Below are 19335 nucleotides of genomic sequence, written 5' to 3' on the forward strand. Positions count from 1 at the left end.
TCCTTATGCATTAAATAGCGCAGTCTGCGAGGAGGTCTCATGCCCAGCATAAACTCAAAATAGTGATGAGTGTGCAGTGCACAACATGAACAGATATGAAAATATCTGTGATTTCTGTTGTTGATGCAGTCACAGGAACTGCTAATAACAGAGGTTCCTTGCTGTTACGGACTGAGCGTTTGTCTGAATGAAGGCGGGTGTCTACAAGCCAGGAAGTGGGCCCTCACCAGACACTGAATCTGCCAGCACCTTGGTCTTGGACTCCCCAGCTTCCAAAACTGTGAGAAATAAATGTCTGCTGTTGAAGCCACCCGATCTATGGTGCTTTGTTACAGCAGCCCGTGCTGACTAAGAGATGTGCCTACGTGCATACGTGAAGGAAGCGCTTACACTCAGGTGGAGGTTAATGAAAATAAAGATGTCATTTTTGTCTAAGTACATGGATTCTCTCCAAAGACCACTTGAATGACTGTGGACCCCAGTCTATCTCAAAGAGAGGTCTCTTGAACTACAGGAAGTCACCAACAGGGTTTCTGAGAGAGAATGGAAGAGATGGTATGGCTGCCAATAAACCACTGAAGAACTCTGCTTTGGAAATTTAATTGACTATTTCCTCCTGCCCACTCTCTGCTTGGCCTAAATTCCACAGTCGAGAGCAGCAGGTTACCTAAAAAGGTTTAGGCACCAGCTCAGGGGAACCAGCAAATTGGACAACAGTTGGGAAAAAAATTAATTTAAATTAAAAAGACCAGCTTACAGCTTACAGGTGTCACCTTACATTCCGGGCTTCAGTAATTCTTCTGTAATACATCTCACATGTATCTGGTGTTTCTCAACTTTATCAAGGCATTTTCTCATTTTGGTTGTCATTTTACCCTTCAAGCATCCTTACGCAGATAAAGGGGCTAGGTGCTGGTATCAGTCTTTCGCAGAGGATGAAACTCAGCACAGAGAGGTTTAGTGACCTGCCCAAGGGTATTCAGCTGGTCAGCAGAGCCAAGACCACCAACCCAAACTCCTTACTTGCAACTGTGGGCCCCTTGTCCTTTAGGCATGATTTTAGGTGCTAGAGCTCAGATAACGCATACTTCAGGAGAAAGATTCTAGATCTAGGATTAGAAGGAGGCAAATTCAGTCACGTATGAAACTCAGTCATCTAAGGGCAGTATTTTAACTAACTGTAGGATGACTGATTGGTAATGGAATTGTTCCCAACGCTAAGCAAACGAAAGCACACTGGCTTTTGTTGCGGTGGTGTGTTTTGTTTGTTCGTTTTTGTCCTCCAAGAATCATTTCTCAGATTTGAACCTCCATGTGCGTGCTTGGCTTCCAAAGACCTAAAATGCCTCATTCATGAAAATGGCTTGCCCGACATATTTACACACACGCTCTCCCCCACTTATTTTTACTACTTATGGTCCTTGGCACAAAGAGTAAGCATACATTTGGACTTCAGTCTATTTTTCTATCTACATCCAGACAGGGACATAATTTTAGTTTGGGCCAGGAGGAGGTATTTTAACATCTGAATTTTCTATTTTGTACTCTACGGCTATGTTTCCAGAAATGCCTTACTTTTTTAGCTAAAATACTTAATCTGGTTTTGCATAAGAAAGAATGCACTGGCCTTGGTCCCCCGTTCCTGGGAGGGAGCCTCTAAACTTTTGGAATTTCCCAAGTGTTTGGAGTGTCTTTGTTATTCCTGATGGGCCCCTTGGACCACACCTGATTGTTTATGATAACAAGGTGACTTACAGAAAAGCTGCAAAAACACAATGAAGATTCATCAATTGGTAATATTTTGCCACATTTGCTTTATCATTCTCTGACTCTCGCACTCTTTATCTATCATCTATCTTCTAAACGCTTTGCAAATCTGACAACTTTTACCTCCAAATAGTTGGTGCACATTTACTAAGAGCAAGAACCTTTTCCAGCACAGCCACTGCACAGTTATCCGTGCCAAGAAATTTCACATTGCTCCAACACTGCTATCTTAGCTACGGACCTAATTCACATTTTGCCTATTAGCCTGATAATATCCCTATAACAATTTTTCTTTTTCTGATTCAGGTTTCAGTCCAGGAGCATGTATCACATGGAGTTGTCATGTCCCATTAGCGTCTTTTCATTTAGAATTTCCTCAGCCTCTCTCGGTGTTCAATGACACGAATATTTTTGAAGACGACAAGCCAGTTGTTTTGTGGAATTTCCCTTGAATTAGGTTTGCCTGATGTTTCCTTGTGATTAGACTGGGGCTTTGCCTTTTTGGCAGGAATACTACACAAGGGATGCTGTGACCTTCTCGGTGTCTCGCATCAGGAGGCACGTGGTCTTGGTTTGTTCCATTGTTGGGGATGTTAACTTTGATCATTTGACTAAGGTGTTCTCTGGCAGGTTCCTCCACAGTGAAGCCATTATGCTTTGAGATGTGCTTTTGATTGTATCTCTGTTCCTTACATGGTGTGGCTCTTTCAGCGGTCTTTGAAAAGAACTCTTAGCTCAGTAATACCACAAAGTGGGTGGCTTACAAACAACAGATATTCCTTACAGTTCTGCAGGCTGGATGTTGAGATCAGAGTGCCAGCATGGTCGGGTGAAGGCCCTCTTCAGGGCCACAGACTTCTCATTGTATCCTCACATGGCAGAAGGGCTAGGGAGCTCTGTGGGGTCTCTTTTATAAGGGCACTAATCCCATTTGTGAAGGCCCCACCTCCTGATACCATCACATTCAGGGGTAGGATTTCAACACATGAATTTTGGAGAGAACACAAACATTCAGACCATAGCAGTCACTCACGGTGGGATGAATTGTAACCTCAAAGCAGGTGAATTACTCTCCCCACTGTGCACAAACCCAGATGAGATTCTGTACAGCACTGAAGGACATGGAGAAACCATGTCAGCGCCATCCCCGCTTACAAGTAACTTAGCTGTCACTTGAGCAATACCATAGTATTCCGAGTGTACCCCGTTTCCCAAGGAGAAAAGTTAAAAAGATAAAACATGGCAAATATTTTTTCACGAAGTAGATCCATGAGGGTCTTTCCTTATTAGACGCTAGGGAATGGGGTAATGGAGGCTGCTCACTCAACCTGCTTGCTGAACCTCTCAGGATATAATTCTGTCTCAAAGGGCAGACCAGAAAGTTGGAGGATTCCCTTCCACCAGTGCCCTACGCAGTGTTTAGAGTCTCAGAGGGTCTTCAAGTAGCCTGGCATCTTAGGTGTTTGTGAATCATCTATTAGTTGAGGGGAATTTACTCTCCACCTGTCCTGCTGGGGGACGTGGGCTGAGCCACTGGAGGGATTCGTGGCTGACAGTAACAATAACGAGGCTCATCCGTGGAGGGCTTGCCAGAGCCAGACGCTTCTGCATTCCACTAACGACCTGGTTGGGTAGGTAGAGTGAACATCTGTTTTACAGAGGAAGAAACCAAGGCTCAGAGATGTAACACGCCCAAGGTTGCTCAGCGAGGGAGACCAACCATTTAATGTGACAGTTTAAGTTTTCTTTTTCAGCATTTGATTTGCATTTTCCACCCTCAAGCAGGGGTGGTGAGTAAGGAGAAGGTGAGATTTCAGATACCGCAAAAATTGTTAATTGGCCTTTGACTAGGTCAGTCGAAATCGGTTTTTTATTTTGGGGGGTGTTTTTTATTGTTTTTTTGCTTTGATGGGAAACACACTAACATCTGTAGCACTACATACTCTGTATTGCTCTGTTGGATCCTCTCAATAACCCCATGAACTTGGTCTAAGGATGGATGCTCATTTTACAGATGTAAAAACCGAGGCTGTAGAGTTTGGCAAGTGGCTCGTCTGGTTCCAGAGTCTGCTCTCTAAGCCCCTCTCACTGAGCCAAAACTGATGTAGGGAGAGATTCCCCCCCACCACAGGAGGCTTTCAGATGCGAATCGAACAAGGAACCCTAGTCTGTCCCTTTCAGACTGACAATCTGAGAAGGTTGGATGATGCCTCAGGTTGGTCAGAATGCAGGGGAAGGAGAGCGAAAGCAGCTCTCACAGGCCCTGGTGGGAAGTATAAATCCAACTTTTCAGGGGTACCAGTGGCTCTCCAAGCATTTCCAGCGTGATCCAGCGATTCCACTGTTAGAATTGTTTTCAACCGCCGTATTTGGACACAAAGATATCTACGTCTGCATCCACATACATACATATATATATATATAATACATACCTAAGTATATATTAATTAGATCAGTTAAATGTAGGATAGAATACCCAAACAATGGAAAATGATGCAGCCATTAGAAAAAGATTGGGGCAGGTTTATTCACGATGCCATGGAAGGATGTCCAAACTATACTCTTAAGCAGAAAAAAGAGAACCTTAGAAAGAGTATATGGTCTCCTCTGTGCAATAAAAAAGTCAGGGGTATTGAGACAATTTCCAGAAGGGAGTTTTAAGAACTATGAATAGAGGTTACCTCTGGGGAAGGGAAATGGACAATCCTCTATTATTTACGTTTTTCCCAGAAGCATGTACTACTTTTATATTTTAAAATATTTTAAATATCATTTTATGTTTTACTTTCATCTTTTATATATTTAAAAAAACATTACTTATGTTGATGGTGGGGAAGGCTATGTACGTGGGGGGCAGGGGGCATATGGGAAACCTCCATACCTTTCACCCAGTTATGCTGTGAACCTAAAACTGCTCTCAAAAGTAAAGTCTACTAAAAAATATAAAATAAAAAACTATATATTATTTTATCCTTTCCTGCCAAAAAACTTCATAAAACCAACACAAAGGGAGTTGAGTATGCATTTGAAAGAAATCGAATGTGACCTTGGACTTGGGGTTTCTTCAGTAAGAAAACACCTTTGAAAGGAAGTGAAACAGGCAGTCAGGACTGAGTAGGGGCACTTCCTGCTTATGTGCACTTGAAGGAACTTGTGTTTTTTTTTTTTTTGCGGTACGCGGGCCTCTCACTGTTGTGGCCTCTCCCGTTGTGGAGCACAGGCTCCGGACGCGCAGGCTCAGCGGCCATGGCTCACGGGCCCAGCCGCTCTGCGGCATGTGGGATCTTCCCGGACTGGGGCACGAACCCGTGTCCCCTGCGTCGGCAGGCGGACTCTCGACCACTGCGCCACCAGGGAAGCCCGGAACTTGTGTTCTTAAAGGGGCAGGAGGACAGTTATTGTCAAGACTATGGCTCTTATAATCCGAAATCAAATTGGCTGTAGACAGGTCTCCAGCAGACCTCCGTTCTAGAAGGCAACTCAAGTACAGTTTAGTCAGCCAGCCCACCGCAGGCCCAGTTCAGAGCCATCCTTCATGAGAGCAGCTGTGCCTTGGAGGCTTTCCCATAAAATGTGAGCAAAACATTGCATTTTGGTGAACTGAACTATATATTAAGTGAGGTTGGGAAGCTGCTCCTGGAATCATATAATGATGTATGTGTGTGTCTGAATATCTACGGATTGGATATTCATTTTTAGATGTTGCCGTTATTTTGCATCTGCTAGCTCATTCTTGCCTCCTGACAGCCCAGTGAGGGTGTCATAAGGAAGCTGGCATCCCATTTAGAAGGGAAGAAATGGGACACGTGGTAAGTGACATGCCCAAGGTCTCTGGGTGTGTAGCAAGGCCAGAAGCGGGTCCCAAGCCTAGAAGGTTGGCTTCTGGTCTGGCGCCCCTGCAGGGGAGGAGCCGTGGTTTCCTGATCCATCTGTCCGTTTATGTGCAAGTAACTTTCCACTGACTTCTCCTGTGCCTACCTCGAGGGTTAAGTGCCCATGGAGCACTGCGGTGGGAGTTCTGACCAGGGAGGCATCCACATGAGTAGTGGATGGGGGAAGCCTGGAAAAACAGGTGAGGCTGGCAGGGATGGGAGTGGCATCTTGCCACCTCTCTCCGCCTTGAATCCATGCCCCGAATCCATGCCCGTAATCCCCAGTGACTCCCACTTGGCTACATTGTGGGCTTCAGATCCTGGGAGACAAAAAAGAGTGGCACAGAGGAGGTGGGGCGTGGGAGATGGAATGGAGCATCTTCACAGCCCCTGTTCCTTCTCACGTCTGCCAACTGCTGCTTTCCCCTGCGAATTATAGGACAATCGCCTCCCAGGAAGCTGAGCAGAGAGGCTGCACACACCCGCCCTGCAATCGCCATCATTACTGACATTATTGACATGATTCTGGTGCCCTGGTGAAGACTGTGTAGCTGGGCCGTGCTCGTTTCCCGGAGAGTTCCTTGTGCAGGCTTAAAGGAAGGCTGTCTTCTCCCTCTTCCCACCGTTTCCCATCACACCCCAGCAGAGATGCTAGGTTTAGCTGGTAGAAAAGCAGAATGTCGCAAGATTGGAATTTCAGATAAATAACAAATAGCTTTTGAGTATAAGTTATCCCATGCAATAGCTGAGACATTTATATTTAAAAACGATTAGTTATTTATCTGAAAGTCCAGTTTAACTGGGCATCCTAGAGTTGATCTGGCAATCGTACCTTGAGGGGGGAAACTTAGACCCATTCACAGGTTGATCCCTACTTCAGTTGTCTGTCCATCCAGATGCACCCAAACACAGACAGACAGACAGACAGAGACACACACACACACACACACACACACACACACACACACAGAGAGAGAGAACAGAACTTAGTAAGTTTCAGGCCTCAGTTCTCCCTCTAGGGCCTCCTGCCAGCCCTGCCCCGCTGGGTCCTCTGAACGAGGAGAGAGGGGGAGGGGAAGGAAGAGAAGGGCGGGGGAGGGAAGAGGAGGGGTAGCTGAGAGCTCAGACAGCGGAGCAGATGGGAGCCGCCCGCAGGATAAACAGGCCTGCGAGGCTTGGAGCCGATCCACCAATCACGCCCGTGTTCAGACCCAGAGAGCCTGTGTGTCAAGACAAACGAGCCAAAAGACTTCCCCACGCTCCCTGAGGCCTGGATAGGCCTGGCTGGATCTGTGCAGTTAGCCAAGGCTCCTCCCCCGCAGAGGCTGGCTTCTGCCCGGGCTTCTGGTGGCCACACAAAGGCGGGATTCAGAACCAGCAGGCGGGGAGACGCGGCTCCTGGGCACACAGAAAGTTTCAGTACTCTCGCCCCTCTGTGCCTTCCTGGTCTCACTGGGCAGAGAATGACTGGGAGTCCACCAAGGGCCAGGCAATGTGCTAATGGGACAAGAGGACGCCTGCCCTTGCATTCTCTCTTTCTAATCGACTCGATCGATGTTTAATTTACATCAAATGAAATGCACTCATGTTAAGTTACCGTCCATGAATGTGGACGACCATGTATGCCAGAGTCACCATCATCTTGGTCGAGATACAAAATATTTCCATCACCCTAGACAGTTCCTTGTCTCTCAGCCATTTTAGAGACTTGGCCTTAAATGGTGCCCTACTGGGGGAAGCTCTGACTTCCTGAAGCAGGATACAGTCCTCACACCCCCTGCCCCGGAAAGTCTTCTGTTGTGACAGTTGTTCCCCTCGCTGCCATTTGTTTGTTCCCTGTCAGGCTGGGTCTCCTCGGTGGGCCTAGGTTTCATTTCTCTTTGTATCTCCAACGCACAGACACGTCAGCCCTGAAGGAATAATGCTTGCTGAATGCTTCCTGGGGCAGAGAAGTCCAGCCCTGCAAGCGGGGAGTTATTGTCATTAACGCGGAGAGCTCGAGAAACAAAGCAAGTTGCAGCCACATTAAGCCCTCAGCCACTGCAGCCGCCCTGACTGTGCACCCTGAGGGGATTCAGGATGGAGAAAAGCAGGACATTGGCCCTCGATAGCTAAGGTATATATCAAAGGAATGATCTCAATGAGCCCAGATTCTTGCATCTTCCCATATAAAGAAAACTGCTAAATTCGTTAACCTGAGACGTCCGGTTTTCTTTAACAGTGATCTTTTAATGTTCTGACTACCTGGTAGTTTTGCAAAAACTCCTATATATCCTGGCTCCCCCTCCTACCTCTTTGGAGCCGTCCCTCAGAGCTTTCTGAGAGGTTGTCTCCTGGGTTCAAGTCCGCAGTTTGTGTGCCGAATAAAACATAATTCTTAACTTTTAGGTTGTGCTTTTTCTTTCTTTTTTTCAGTCGACAAGGCTATGTTGGAGGACCAGCCCACAAGTCCTTCTCTCCAGGCCTCCAAGGCAGGCGGAAGGCTTAACCCAACCTCATGACCATAGTGTCAGCTGATGGTCCCTTCATTCCCACTGGCGACAGAGAAGTAATAATAAAGATAATATGATAACTTATATAGATGCTTCTGATCTTCTAGGTCATTCAGGATCATCATAGAAAATCTGGAGACTATGATGATAACTGACATTTATGGCCTGCTCACCAGGCATGCCAGGGACCCGTCTAAGCACTGCTCATTTAATCTTCAGAACAAGGTGATATGGTAGGAATGAGGTAAGAACTAGTATTGTTATCCCCCTTTACAGAGGGAACCAGCTTACCTAACTTGTCCAAAGTCCCATCGCTAGTAAGTGGGAGTTGGGATTTGAACCCAGGCAGTCGGGCTTGAGGTGGGTCGCTCCTCGGGCCCCTACCCAGTGTAAAAGAAGAATCTGGGAGAGAGTTGGAAGAGGATTTCTTTTTTTCTTTTTCTGGTTTTCTTTTATTCTAATTGCATAGTTTGTTTCCTCTGAAATTTACAATTACGGTTATATAATTATACGCAAGGAACACAATCAAAGAACTGATAATGCCTCTGAAAACTGGACTGGAATATTTGGGGGAAAATCCAAACTGAGAAATGACTGAATGTATGGCCAGTGACAGCTGGTCTTTTTAGGAAGTGAAATCAATTTTTGTCTTCTCAAAAATTTCTTCTTCCTGAAGAAATGTATCCTGTTTGCTACATGCTCAAAAGCAACGTTGGTGTAGGTGACGACACCCACCCCAAGACACCCCAGAAAGGCCAGGTCATCGGGCATCAGAAGCTTTTCCTTTTCCCCCCATATCCAGATTGTAACCCAAACTCGTCATTTTGACTTACCTCAAAATTGTCCATTTCTCCCCATTTCCCTGCCTCTGCTCCAGGAGCCCCTCATCATTGTGCCCCTGGAGTGTCATCAGAACAGCCTCTTCTAGGGTGTGCTCTTGCCCCGGCCTTCCCTGCTCCACACTGCCCCCTAGGGTTAGTTCCCTGACCTGTGTCCACATCACCTCCTGCTTCTAAGCCTTCCAGCACTTCCTATCACCAGCAGGCTAGAGGGCAAGGGCCTCTCTGGCTGGCCTGCAGAGCATCACGTTTGGAACGTGTACTATCTACCAGCACGCTTCTGCTTCCTCCATGTCACCAAAGCTGTAGCCACAAGGGTTTATCATCCCTTATGTGTATTCCTCTCCATGCCTCTACTTCCAGACCACTGTGCATACTGTTCCTGCTGCTAAGAATGCATGAGTCTCACTTCCAACCTCACGACAACCTGAGGAGACAGCCATTGTAGCACAGATGTTAAGAGAGAAGGCTCTGGAGTCAGACTGCCCAGGGTCACATAGGAGCCTGGCGCTTAGAAGGGCCCTGTGCTTGGTCTAACGTTCTGCTGCCACCATCTTGAAATTCTTAGCCACTTTGAAGAAAGGCACTGGGCTCACAGATTATGTAATGGTCCTGACTCTGACACTGACAAGCTGTGTAACTATAAAATAAAGATAACAGTAAAGGGCTTAGAACAGGGTGCATGACACTGGGAGTGATCAATAAATAAGACACATCGTTATCCCCCTCACACACGAGGAAACAGGCTCAGTGAGTTCATCAGCACCGCAAGGCTGTCACGTGATAGAAAGTGACATAATTCACTTTCACTTCTCTGTGACTGTGAACTTTCCTATGTAGCCCTGGCTCTTCTCAGCACGTGATCACATCTGCTCTCAGTGTATTAACTATGTGACAGTAGTCAAGGCCCGTCCATACCTCTTCTACTCCTTCTTCTAAAGCCTTGAAAGTTAGCTGAGCACAGAACTCGTAGTTCTCACATTTGATAAATGAGGACAGAGTAAATAAGTGACTGGCCTAAAAGCTCAAATCCAATTACCAGCTTTGCTGAAATAGAGATGGTGGCATCAGAGTCTGGGGCTCCTGGCACCCACTCATCAGGCTGTCTTGAGCCAGAACCCTGTTCCCTCTGCAAAGAGGCTAACAAACACCCGATGGCCTGGGGGGAAAGGCTAATTACGGGGCCAATGGGAAGACATGTAGCCTTGATCTTTCCTGCAGCTCCCAGACTGCACTGCAGGAAGTGGGGTAGGTAGCTCCAGATGCTACCAAGAGATGCTTTTAATTGTCCTGTAGCTGTGACAGCTCAGCACCATGATTTCTGGTGATGCTGAGGTGCAGTACTATTGCTAATGTCAGCATTCATTCACACATTCATACGTTCTGAATCTAGTTATTATGTTCTGGTCTCGGGGAAGGTACCACGCTGGCAGAAAGTGACACAAAAGTGAGGAGAAAACTATCTTGCCTTTAGGGATTAGAGAAAAGGCTGACAGGGATGCCAAGAATTACAACCATATGGTAAACACTAAAAGCCAGGTATTATGGGAACTCAGGGGTGAAAGCAAAGGCCTACAAAGGGCAAGGGAAAAAAGACTCCCTCAGGAGGTGGAACGTGAGCTGTGACTTGAGGGGTGACGAGGCCTAATTGCCAGTCCACTGTATTCCTTTCCTATGGCTGCTGTAACAAATGACCACAAACTTAGCAGCTTAAACAACACAAATGTATCGTCTTACAGCTCTGGAGATCAGAAGTCCCTCACAGGCCTCACGGGGCCAAAATCAAGGTGCTGGAGGGCTGTGTCCCGTTCTGGAGGCTCTAGGGAAGAAGCTGCTTTCTCGCCTTTTGCAGCTTCTAGAAGCCGTCCACATTCCTTGGCTTGTGGCCCCTTCCTCCATCTTCAAAAACAGCAACATTGCATCTCTTTGACTCTTCCCCTGTAGCTACATTTCCTCTGGTTCTGCCTCCCTCTTCCCCTTGTGAGGACCCTTGGGATTACATGGGCCCCCACCTGGATAATTCAGGACCCTCTCCCTGTTTTCAGGTCAGCTGACTAGCAACCTTCGTTCCAGCTGCAACTAAATTCCCTTCTGCCATGTGACCTTCATATTCATAGGTCCCAGACAGTAGGATGCAAACATCTTTGGGGGCCATGATTCTGCTTACTGCCCCCATTTTATAGATTACTTACTGTGTGGCCTTGAGCAGTTTGTTCTAGACTCTCTGAGCCTGAGGCTTCTCATCTGTAAAACGTAGAAATAACACCCGCCCTGCCCATCTCACAATGTTGCCCTGAGAATTTAATGAGATAGTGTATGTGAAAGAGCTTTAAAAAGAGTAAAGCCCTATGTTGGCATATATATTCCTACGGGGGGATGGGATGACAAGGATGTAACCTCTTGTGAGCATATGCTACATTCTAGGCAGGTTCTACAAGATGGTTTATCCAAGATGGTCCACATCTCTTCCCAGTTCCACATTCAGTGACGTCACACTGGTATCTTTTTTTTTTTTTTTTTTTTTTTTTTTTTTTTTTTTACACTGGTATCTTGAAATCAGCCACGGTGGGAGCATTGACACTACGGAAATTGGCAAACACTACAAATCGGGGGGCTTCCCATGCCCCGAACCAGTTGTTAAACTTTCCCAGCACATAACAGCTTTATCCCATTTATTTAAGACAAACCATCCGACATGGTTATGATTGCCTTAGAGTACAGATGAGCAAGGTGAAGCCCGAAGCCAGTGATAAACCTGCGTAAGATCACGCTCATGGCGAGAGGCGGGTGAGGCCAGCTTGTCACGTGCTCCAAGGCTCCGGTCCCTCCACCACACCCCACGACCATGCTACACCCCACCCCCCCACCAACTCTGCCTGCCCTTGAGAGGTCAGTTAGTCTAACTGTCCAAGAGAATCATGGGACTTAACAGCATGTTTAAAAATATAACCATCGGGCTTCCCTGGTGGTGCAGTGGTTAAGAATCCACCTGCCAATGCAGGGGACACGGGTCTGAGCCCTGGTCCGGGAAGATTCCACATGCCCCGGAGCAACTAGGCCCGTGCGCCACAACGACTGAGCCTGTGCTCTAGAGAGCCCGTGAGCCACAACTACTGAAGTCCACGTGCCACAACTACTGAAGCCCGTGCGCCTAGAGCCCATGCTCCGCAACAAGAGAGGCCACCGCAGTGAGAAGCCCGCGCACCGCAACGAACAGCAGCCCCCGCTCGCCACTAGAGAAAGCCCGCGCGCGGCAACGAAGACCCAACGCAGCCAAAAATGAATAAATTTATTTTTAAAAAATGTAACCATTGGGCTTCCCTGGTGGCGCAGTGGTTGAGAGTCCGCCTGCCGATGCAGGGGACACGGGTTCGTGCCCCGGTCCGGGAGGATCCCACATGCCGCGGAGCGGCTGTGCCCGTGAGCCATGGCCGCTGAGCCTGCGCGTCCGGAGCCTGTGCTCCGCAACGGGAGAGGCCACAGCAGTGAGAGGCCCGCGTAACGCAAAAAAAAAAAAAAAAAAAAAAAAAAAAATGTAACCATCAATCTAAGGTGGTAGGCTTCACCGTCCAATGCGAAGGTTCAAAGGGACGTGATGCAAAAAAACTGCCAGATCACTCAAAAGCCGAAGTGCAGCATGGCTTCCTCTTAGGCAACGTGGAAGTATGTGAAGGTCAGCAAATACAACCCCTTCATTCACAGATGGATAAAGTAAATAACAGGCTGGTATTCTTTGGGAGCAGTGAATGGAGGCGATTTGAGAGAAAAAAACTGACTTTGCTTTATGCTCCATTTAAATCAGGTTCCCATTTCTCTGACCCTGTGCTAACTGTTCCTTCCTAAGGTTGGGGTTTTATTTGAAACTTGCTTAAGGCAGGAGGAATCTAGCTCGTGGGCGTGGGGATTTACTTAACACAGGAGCAAAGGCTCCCATCTAACAATGGTTCCCAGTCTTGGTTGAGCACTAGAATCACCCGGGGATCTTTGAAAACTCCAACTACCCAGGTTGCATTCAGACCAGTTAATCAGAAGCTCTGGGGTGGGAAACTCCCAGCTGATCCCCACGTGCAGCCCAGGAGAGACCCACTGCAGCCCAGTTTATTTTCCTCACTCCCACTTTACATTTCTGTTTCTGGGGTTTCCTGCTGTTTATAAAGTGTCTGTTTGAGAAAAGCTTAGCATCCAGTTACAGTTGGAGGCCCTGGCTGGGCAGGAGGTGAAAGGCCTCAGAACATTTTCTAGAACATGTTTCAGGGAATAAAGAAGCCCCACACTTAGAAAACCAGTTCTCCCAGCCTCGTGTAACTTCACCAGGAGCCAATAAAAAACTGGCACTTGAGTTTACTGGTTCCCGCCTAGATTGATTAAACCTAGAAATTGCTGGACAAACCATGTACGGTTTTATGAGAGAGAGCCCATTCTCTGATGTGCACTGATCCAGACTTTTATCAGCTCTCTTAGTCTCAACACATTTGCTCTGAGGCTGTGGTAGTACTGGTTGGAGGAGGATTTGAGTCCTCAGGCAGGTGAGAAGCTAGATCTCAGAGTAAACAATAAGGGTTTCCACACCCTGAGATCCTTGTGAAGCGAAAACCAAAGCTTTAGGCAGACCGCGGCTGCCATCTGTCGGCGGCGATGGGTGTTGACTGCTGTGGCAGAGTGAGTCGCACGCCCCCAGGTGGAGGTCAGTCCCAGCTGGACCCCGCTCACGCTGTCGCTCCACATTCACCAGCAATGCTGCAGGCAGAAAGGACTCTTCCTTAAACGTATCAGACGGGGTAATGCGAATAGGGAGACACACGCATCTAGTAGTTTACATTATCTTTGGACCACGTTCACTTGCCACTTAAATGAGCCTTCCTTTTGTAATGTTTCATGTTCTGTGATCAGAAAATCGTGATCATGTGTCCAGATTAGGGCCTAACTTGAAACTTCTGGCCACTGGAGGCTGGGAAGGTATGCAAAGCCATCCTGATGAGTTGAAGGGGCAGGGAGACCAGAAAAAGCCAACCTGTCACAGTAGCTGTTTGCTCAAACTATATCCCTTCAACATTGTTCAAAGGGATGTCATTAGAAATGCATTCGTTTGGTTTTAAGATACTGCCCTCCGTTAACAAACCATGGAAATCTCTGGAAAGGTTAACGTGTGCATCATTTATATAACAAACATATTCATCGGATTACTTTCCAGAATTTCACTCCGCATGTTTTAAACAACCGCTCTAAGGCCTTCTCACTATTTATAAATTGTCAGCATTTCTGGGTTTACCGTATGTGGAACTATGGAGGGCTCCACTGCTTCAGTGAAAATGGCAGCCACTGAGGCAGGGCTGGAAGAGAAGTAATGGAATATCGAGAAGTATCGAGAAGGCTGAGTCGCACATAAAGTGAATGTGTCACTTTCTCCACCAAACTAGCCACTTTTAGGCCATGTGCATCATTTATACAATAAACATATTTATCAGTTCACTTTCCAGAATTTTATTCCACATTTATTAAACAAATGCTCTAAACTGTGCTTGGCACTTGGGAGGATACAGGTGTGAGCACATTGTGGTATAAATGTGGAATAAACTCTCTCCTGTTTTTTCCAAGTTTAATGACAAAAGTGGGCAACTTTTTATAATCCGTAGCCAATGGATAGAGACTTGGACTCTAAGAATTTAGTAAGTTTTCTTCTTGATAGGTGTAGCATATAAACTGTGGGAGGGGGCGCTACTGGCATGTAGAGGGTAGAGGCCAGGGATGCTGCTAAACATCCTACAGTGTACAGGACACCCCTCCCCCAACAAAGAATAATCTAGTCCAAAATGCCAGCAGTGCCAAGGCTGAGAAGCCCTGCCCTAAAGGCTCCCACCATCACCCAAAGTCAACAAGTCAAAACTGAAAACCAGTTCTCCCCAAAGTGGCCTGATTTTACAACTGATTCCTCATTCTCCTCCCAAATCTGTCAGCCTAAACCCTGGAAACCTTCCTGGGCTTCACTCCATAAATCCATTTAGTCTCCAAGGTGTGCGGATTTTTGCCTTAGAACCTGTTTCTGACTCATGTCTTCCCATTCTCCTGAATCTAGTCAAGTATCACTCTGCAGTATCATTTGTCCAGGATCATCTCTACTGGATTTGTACTCCTGGCGTTCAGGAATCCTGTACTTGCATCTTTCAGACCTCTGTGTCCAGTACCATGCCCAGTGGGTGGAACATTTAGGGAGAAATATATAGAAATATATAAGGAGAAAGATTTCTGGATCAATAAAAACAAATTTCTAACAATTAAAGAAAAATGTATACATAAAAGTTAAATGCTTTTTTTTTTGTTTTTTTTTTTTTTTTGCGGTACGCGCGGGCCTCTTACTGTTGTGGCCTCTCCTGTTGCGGAGCACAGGCTCCGGACGCGCAGGCTCAGCGGCCATGGCTCACGGGCCCAGGTGCTCCACGGCATTTGGGATCCTCCCGGACCGGGGCACGAACCCGCGTCCCCTGCATCGGCAGGCGGACTCTCAACCACTGTGCCACCAGGGAAGCCCCAGACATAAATTTTAAACTTTCTTTGGGAAGCTCCACTCAATCATCGTTGTTACGTGCTCCTTATCTCTTAATTTGCTTATTATATACATGTCAAACAATAAGTTCTAGAGATCATAGGTAATATGTGGGTTATTACAGCCTGTGAAGCAGTTTATTTTCTGCTCCTTCCCTCAAATGCCTCTGAACTGTGGCTTTTCCCACTCACCCCATCCTTCCTGTTCTTTCTCTTTCCCCCCCCACCACTGAACACAGCTAATACCTGTTCACCTTTAGCTACCTTTTAGCCTATGTGCTGAACCAGGAGAAGGAATTCCCTCTAAGGAAATCTTCAGGATTTTGTCTTTTTTGTGTTTTTTTCATGAGGTGACGCCTTTCAGTGGCCCTGCCATTATAAAATGGAGAGTAGGAAAAAACATGTAAACAGAAACAGAGAAATTGCTGTGTCATGCTCTCATTTTCCTCACAATTTCCTTGTTTTAAATTTTATTAACTAAATTTCTTAATATCTACTAAGCAGTCAATGATGACCATCTTTATGTATAGATACTTCTCCACATATACTATATGTATACATTTTACATACGTGTACACATTTCATATTGGTTTCCAATGTAAGCAATATTGCTAGAGTGTCCAACCTTGGTTAGATCTGGTTGGCTGATTCAAAGGTGGAAATTCTTCCAAGATTAGAGACTAACTGCTTTAGTCATTCCCACTGGATCTGACATCTTTGAAAGCACAATATTCCTTAATAAGTCCCTAGAGAGCTCGTTAAGCCGCAGCAAAGTTTAGCCCAATCAATGGAAGTATCATGTCTGTTTTCAGTTCATGTCAAGTACTAAAATTATCCTTTGCATGGCCAATGATGCTTTAGAAATGAATATTAACCGCTTTATCCTATACCAAAGAAGATTCTATCATTTTTACAGTTTCATTATTTATTACTTCTGAATTATAATCTGCTTTGTTGTCACTTCTCTCTTTAGAAGCCATAATGTCCCCTCTGGAGACCCGGTAGGGCCAGTTCAAGGAGGCAATCAGCTGGATATAAAGGCCTCAAGGCACGTGGCCTAGACTATTATTTTGGGGGCTTTTAGAACAGAACAATCCATGGCAGAATAGCGACTGTCGCCGTGTACCCGGGAACATTTCCAGGGGCTCACTATGTTGGATGACTCTCTAGCAGGCCTTCAAATCCCTCTTGGAGATGGAAATGCCTGTTAGGAATACTCTGATAGCCAAGCCGTTCCCAAAGCTATTTGACCTCAGGAGAATTTCTGGTGGAGAACACACTCACTGTTATTATGTATCTGTTTGTGGATCATCACATGATCTCTATACTGTTGCACTCAACTGACTTCTTCGTCTATGCTGCACTTGCTCTGAATCACAGCCCAACAGTCAGAGAAGAATGCAAATGATTCTTGCCTGGGCGCAGAACCTCATGGACTCGGCATCACGGCATCCAAGATGGTTGGCGCTATATAGGACCCAACTGACAACCAGCATGCTTGCTACTGGGAGTGGGAAAGGGGGAAATGGAGGGTTAAGAAGCTCCCCACCACCACAGGCACTGCAGTGTGATATATGACAGTGTGACCTTCTGCTTATACCACATCTGTCCTGGCATGCAGCTGGAGAAGTCTATCTGAACCTTCATTCATGCATTCATTCATTCACTTGAAAAGTATTTACTGAGAAGTTTATTGTGTATCAAGCATGGTAATGAACACTGGGGACAGAACGATGGATCAAAAGATCCATCGAGGATGGATCACCTTCCCTCGTCCCTGGAAGCCACAGTCTAATGGAAGACCCATGTGTTAATAGCACTCTATCCATTTCTCTATCATCTACACAATAAAACTAGTGATCAATGCTAAGATGATAGTATAAGGGAGATTTAGAGGTTAGGGAATAGCCTCTGTAAGTGATATCTAACCTCTCCCTGTAGGATGAAGAGGAATTAGGTAAGTGAAGCCTGGAGGAAGAGGTGCCTCAGGGCAATAGCATGAGTGGAGGCCCTGACGCAAGAGGGTTTGGTGCGTTCTCAGCGTGAACCAAGGCCTGTGATGGGGACGCTTAGAGAGGAGGCTGGTGGGGCAGGAGAATGGGAGGTTATGGAGAGTGTTGTGTGCCTTGTTTAGGAATTAAGATTTTAAAGTTAATTCAGTACTCACACCTTTTACACGAATCACTGGCTACTACTGAATTGCAGGGACCAGAGTGGATACCAGGAAGCCAATGAGAGATGCTCGTAGCTTGGCTAAGGCATGTTGATGATGGAGATGAAGACGGAGGACAGATGGGAGACAAATTTAAGAGGTGAAGTCAAGACTGCTAGATGAATGGTTGGGTGTGGGGGTGAGATGCAGGAGTCGACAGTGAGCCTCGGGTTTCTGGCTTGGGCACCTGCATGTGAGCTTTTCCTGCAAATCCAGACATCGCTCTTGGTCATCTCTGAGCTTCTGGTGTCATCATTACTGAGATAACTAGAGACTTATCCCTAAAATAGTCCAGGTAGAATGTCAAAGGAGAGGAAGACTGGGAAGGTAAGACAGAGGGGTCTTTTTTCTCTACTAGAAGTGCGTTTCTCACTAGAAATTAAAAGGCTCAAAAAATAAACAGCTTCCCAATGGCAATATTCTACTATCATAAGTGGGGCTTTTGTTTTTCTGTTGGAACCTCTAGTCTCTTCCCTTTGCACACTGAAGGGACATTTATAAAGACCATTTTCCATTTTGAGTCTTTGGCAGAGGAAGTCCTGAGATGCCTCCTGCAGGTTCAAAACACAGTTATCCCTTCCCTTGTTCCCCTAAGACTACAGTGTGATTGCTGAGTAAGACATGGGGCTTTACCAATTTCCCCATTCCCTGAAAGCACTCAAGGGCAGAAAGGAAGAGAACACAATTGTGCAAACTTCTTCTGTACTCACGGGAAATAATGGATACTATTATGGTTTTAAGTTCAAGCATAATGACGGTGGAAACCTGGCCATATCAGTATAATAGCTCTATTAATAGCTGAGAGGGAAATTGCCTTTATTCTTCCAATATTCATAAATGACTTTCCCTTTCACAAGGGCATTTTCAACTTTTGTGGAGTTCTGAGTGATTTCTAAAGAAGAAAAGCCATGGTTGTTGTTATGAGTTGAACTGTGTCCCCCCACCCCCAATTTTATGTTGAAGTCCTTCCAAACTCCCAGTACCTCGGAATGTGACCTCGTGGGGCTTCCCTGGTGCCGCAGTGGTTGAGAATCCGCCTGCCAATGCAGGGCACACGGGTTCGAGCCCTGGTCCGGGAAGATCCCACATGCCGCGGAGCCACTAAGCCCGTGCGCCACAACTACTGAGTCTGCGCTCTAGAGCCTGCGTGCCACAACGACTGAGCCCACGTGCTGCAACTACCAAAGCCCGTGTGCCTAGAGCCCGTGCTCTGCAACAAGAGAAACCACCGCAGGCTTCCCTGGTGGCACAGTGGTTAAGAATCCGCCTGCCAATGCAAGGGACACGGGTTTGAGTCCTGGTCCGGGAAGATCCCACATGCCGCGGAGCAACTAAGTCCATGCGCCACAACTACTGAGCCTGCGCTCTAGAGCCTGCAAGCTACAACTACTGAAGCCCGCGCGCCTAGAACCCGTGCTCCGCAATAAGAGAAGCGACTGCGATGAGAAGCCCGTGCACTGCAGTGAAGAGTAGCTCCCGCTCGCCGCAACTAGAGAAAGCCCGCGCGCAGCAACGAAGACCCAACGCAGCCAAAAATAAATAAATTTTAAAAAAAGAATGAGACCTCGTTTGGCAATAGGGCTGTTGCAGATCACATTAGTTAAAATGAAGCC

The sequence above is a fragment of the Delphinus delphis genome, chromosome X (genome assembly GCF_949987515.2).
Source record: "Delphinus delphis chromosome X, mDelDel1.2, whole genome shotgun sequence".
NCBI lineage: Eukaryota > Metazoa > Chordata > Mammalia > Artiodactyla > Delphinidae > Delphinus > Delphinus delphis.